At 35.8% G+C, this 5,000-nt stretch overlaps 1 protein-coding gene across 1 annotated transcript in view; it reads right to left on the bottom strand.

Moving 5' to 3' along the window:
* LOC137654605 (probable G-protein coupled receptor CG31760) overlaps window positions 1-5,000 on the bottom strand; it is a 1,168,850-nt gene that overhangs the window by 1,122,587 nt on the left and 41,263 nt on the right. The gene's annotated exons all lie outside the window — the stretch shown is intronic.

Raw genomic sequence — 5,000 nt, 5'->3', positions numbered from 1 at the left:
GAGAGAGAGAGAGAGAGAGAGAGAGAGAGAGAGAGAGAGAGAGAGTTACAAGGCGTTACAAGGATTTTGAATGTCTCAGACTTTTTAGTCCATCCGTGAAGACTCCATTTGCTCTTGGGTAGAGCGATTAATACTAAGAATCTAGAGTGTTTTTATGATCTTGTCTAACTTATTCTTGAACTCGTTTACTGTTTACTACATTGACTAGAAGACTGTTCCATGTGTTTGCTATTGAGTGGAGTGGAGTATCTTTTCAATTGCAGTCTGTATCCGTTACCTCTGGACTGATTTGTGCTAAGCGTAAATAAATTGTTGTAACCTATATTTGTTATTCCTTTACGAATTTTGAATGCCTCTTTTAACTGACCCTTAGTCGTCGAGTTTTTAGATCAAATAAGTTCAAATGTTCCATCCTCCGTCTCTATCCAAATTGCATTAGAGTTGGAACTAGTTTGGTTGTCCTAGCTTGCACTGCTTCCTGTCTATCTATATCCTTCTGAATACTTGGAGCCCAGAATTGGACTCCGTATTCTAAATGGGGTCTTACTAGTGATGTGTACAGCTGTAGTACAGTTTATTTGTTTCTGTATTTGAATTCTCTTTATGTAACCTATTAGTTTTTATGTTTTCTTTTCAGCTTTTATGCTGTTTGATGAACTTCGAATTCTTGCTGAGAGCTTCTACACTAACCACGCATTAAAACTACAATAGGTGGGGTTAATATTGAAATAACATTAGAGAGAGAGAGAGAGAGAGAGAGAGAGAGAGAGAGAGAGAGAGAGAGAGAGAGAGAGTGTGTGTGTGTGTGTGTCCTAACCTCACCACGCATTAAAACTACAGTAGGTGGGGTTAATATTTAGATAACGAAAAGAAGAGTGTGTGTGAAAGTTAATATTATTCAGATCTTGTCTGAGTAGAAGAGTATAAAGAAGAAAACTGTCAACACAACCAATGCTTTAGCAATCCTTTAAAAAAACAAAATCCAGAAAATCCGGAAATACTTTATCGTATGATACCGGATCTACAACGCTCTTGTTTACGAAACGTGTTTTTTTTTTTTTAATAGGAAACCAAAAACAACAAATTTTCGCGGTATTTAAAACAATATTGAACAAAAAAATAACCGTTACCGATAACACAAAAGGACCACTTAATCATTCTTTCGTAACAGTAATTATGTGGCAGACTTACGTAGATTATTCCCAATAGGACGAGTTCGATCAAAGACCCAATCTCGGGCTTCTGGAAATATGATTCCGAAATGAAAATGGACTCGACTTTCACACTCATGCGGAGAGAACCAGGTATATAATTTTTTCTTCACTTCCCTGAAGCACAAAAAAAAATGACGTCCATGTCGAAGCAACAATAATATATTCAAGAAACTCGTCGGCGACAAACAAAGGTAACATTGACAAGAGAATTGCAACATCATTCTGATGATGATAATTGAAGAAGCAAGCAGCGCTAATCTTTCGCAAAAGCCCTGCCTTGATATTACCCACCATATCTGGTCTAACTGTTCATATCTTAGGATTTCAAAGCAGCAAGAATACTATGAAATGTCCTAAATTAACTCTCTCTCTCTCTCTCTCTCTCTCTCTCTCTCTCTCTCTCTCTCTCTCTCTCTAATACCCGTATAATAACCATCCCGTAGAACCCCGCTTTCCCGAAATCAAATAAGGGAGACACTTCCCATACCGTGTTAGTGGGATCGAGATAATGAAGCAAGAGGAGGTATCTCCTGCCCCGACTCGTAAAACCACCTCTGCACATCTGGCACCACCACCATATTGCACACGTGCCAAAATAAAAGGGGGTCTCTGCCAAAAGACGCATTCTGAACTAATCCTTTCGGGATGTAGTCCTTTTTAGGCAAAGGAAAGGATGGCCAATGTTACCGTATAGTCGGGTCATATTCATTTTCTTTACATTTTCCTCATATTAGCAGCTGGAATCAATACCTTAGTTGGGTTCTTACTGTCTCTAATTCAAAATATTTATATCCATACCTCAACTCCATCAAGATATATTTCAGACTGGAAGCAGACCCAACCTAATATTTCTTTTCATACCCTGAGATATTATATCTTTGAAGATCTCTCTCACTCTCTCTCTCTCTCTCTCTCTCTCTCTCTCTCTCTCTCTCTCTCTCTCAATTGCCATACAAAATCAATATGAGATCGATACGATGAACCCAGAGAATTCTTGACCTCTTTATTTGTGAATCAGTTGTTAGGAGTCGAGATCTTCTTGCAGTTCAAGTGTAGAGGGGCTAAGAGAGATGACATTGTCTTCTTGCGTCTTCCTTTCAGCTTTGACATTGTGTGAACCCTTTTAACTCCCAGTAAGAAAGAGCTCGGTTATTGCGTAACCGGTTATGTGACAAAAGAAAAACTATATCAAAGAAATATACAAATAATACACATATACATAATAAATATACATATTTCATATATATATATATATATATATATATATATATATATATATATATATATATATATATATATATATGATGAATTTTGCACAATTAAACGTTTTTCATATTTCAAATAAGCCATATATTTTTAATACATTAAAGCCTGGACAATGTCACAAAAGTATCCTGGACCAGGGTTCGAAACCCGGCCGGTCAGATACTATATAGTCTTTGGGTGCTTTTGCCTAGGGCTCTGATCCCGAGGTCGTTAAGAGAATCCAGACTTTATAGTATTAAAATATATGGCTTATTTGAAAAAAACACACACATATATATATATATACATACATATATATACATACATACATATATATACATATATATACATATATATACATATATATAAATACGTATATATATATAGTTTATATATATATAGTTTATATATATACATATATATATATATATATATATATATATATATATATATATATATATATATATATATATATATATATATATATACATATATATATACATATATACAAACATATACATATATATACATATACATATATATACTGTATGCATATCCTAATAAATCTGGGAGAGAGAGAGAGAGAGAGAGAGAGAGAGAGAGAGAGAGAGAGAGAGAGAGAGAGAGAGAGAGAGAGAGAGAGAGAGGGCTATAAAACAATTGTACATGGAACTTACTGATAATTTAATGATCGATTCATATGTAATTTTTATCGGAAAAGCTAACGCTTGATCAAAATCCATCTTGGGTGTCTACGGACCCCATAATTATAGGCCCCTCTAACTGCATTCCATGAAATCGGGTAAAATCGGGCAGGCTTGCACCGTAGAATTCGACTTTTTAAAAATAATCATTTATCAATCAAGAATTCTAACGTCGCTATTTTTATTTTAATCAAGAACCACCTTGGGGGTCTACGGACACCATAATTACAACCCCCCCTAAAACTGCCTTTAATAATAATGAACTCTTTGCAATGAAGTTTGACAGAGATTGCATGAACATAGATTATTTGGGGCTATATAAATATGAAATTTTTTTCCTAAAAGTTTGGCCTTGGGTGTTGCCCCACACACACACACAGTATACACTGATTTTCTTTCACACGTCATAAAATGTACAAAAACTTACAGAATATTTAATGATTAAGTCTTATGTCATTTTAATATTTTTTGCAGTTTTCTACAAAATGTTGCCACCCAAAAAGAGATTCTACACAATATTCAATGGTTGAGTCTTATGAAATTTTTTTATTTTCTTTTTCAGTTTTCTACAAAATTATGCCATCCAAAAAGAGGTTCTCATTTGGTAAATCCGATAAAGCAAACTCAGTAAAATTAAGAATATAGCAGGAAACAGAAGAGCAGAGGAATTTATGGAGGGAAACAAATGCAAGAAGAATGGGAGCTATAGTGAGATACAAGATGAAGAACAAAGAAAAACTCATACAATAAGAATGGCATCTAGCCTTAAAGCAGAAAATGAAGAGCAGATAGATTTAAGAAGGAACACTAATGCAAGAAGAATGACAGCTAGAAGTGAACCAGCAGGCAAAAGGCAGATGAATTTAAGTAGGAACACTAATGCAAGCAGAATGACAGCTAGACGTAAAGCAGAAGACGAAAAGCAGATGAGTTCACGATGGAACACCAATGCAAGCAAAATGTCAGCTAGGCGTGAAACAGAAGACGAAAAGCTGATGAATTTAAGAAGGAACACTAATGCAAGCAGAATGTCAGCTAGACGTGAAGCAGAAGACGAAAAGTATATGAATTTAAGAAAGGACACTAATGCAAGCATAATTGCAGCTAGACGTAAAGCAGATGAATTTAAGAAGGAACACTAATGCAAGCAGAATGGCAGCTAGATGTCAACCAGCAGACGAAAAGCAGTTGAATTTAAGAAGGAACATTAATGCACGCAGAATGACAGACGTGAAGCAGACGAAGAAAAGCAGATGAATTTAAGAAGGAACATTAATGCAAGTAGAATGTCAGCTAGACGTGAAGCAGACGACGAAAAGCAGATGAATTTAAGAAGGAACACTGATGCAAGCAGAATGTCAGCTATACGTGAAGCAGACGACGAAAAACAGAGGAATTTTAGAAAGAACACTAATGCAAGCAGAATGTCAGCTAGACGTGAAGCAGACGAAGAAAAGCAGAGGAATTTAAGAAGGAACGCTGATGCAAGCAGAATGTCACCTATACGTGAAGCAGACGACGAAAAGCAGAGGAATTTAAGAAGGAACACTAATGCAAGCAGAATGTCAGCTAGACGTGAAGCAGATGAATTTAAGAAGGAACACTAATGCAAGCAGAATAGCAGCTAGACGAAAAGCAGATGCATTTAAAAAGGAACACTAATGCAAGCAGAATGTCAGCTAGACGTTAAGCAGACGACGAAAAGCAGATGAATTTAAGAAGGAACAATAATGCAAGCAGAATAGCAGCTAGACGAAAAGCAGATGAATTTAAGAAGGAACACTAATGCAAGCAGAATGTCAGCTAGACATGAAACAGACGACGAAAATCCGATGAA

The sequence above is a fragment of the Palaemon carinicauda genome, chromosome 15 (genome assembly GCF_036898095.1).
Source record: "Palaemon carinicauda isolate YSFRI2023 chromosome 15, ASM3689809v2, whole genome shotgun sequence".
NCBI classification, from domain to species: Eukaryota; Metazoa; Arthropoda; class Malacostraca; order Decapoda; family Palaemonidae; genus Palaemon; species Palaemon carinicauda.
Note: the sequence above shows the minus strand (reverse complement) of the source record. Positions and strands in the feature narration are given on the sequence as shown.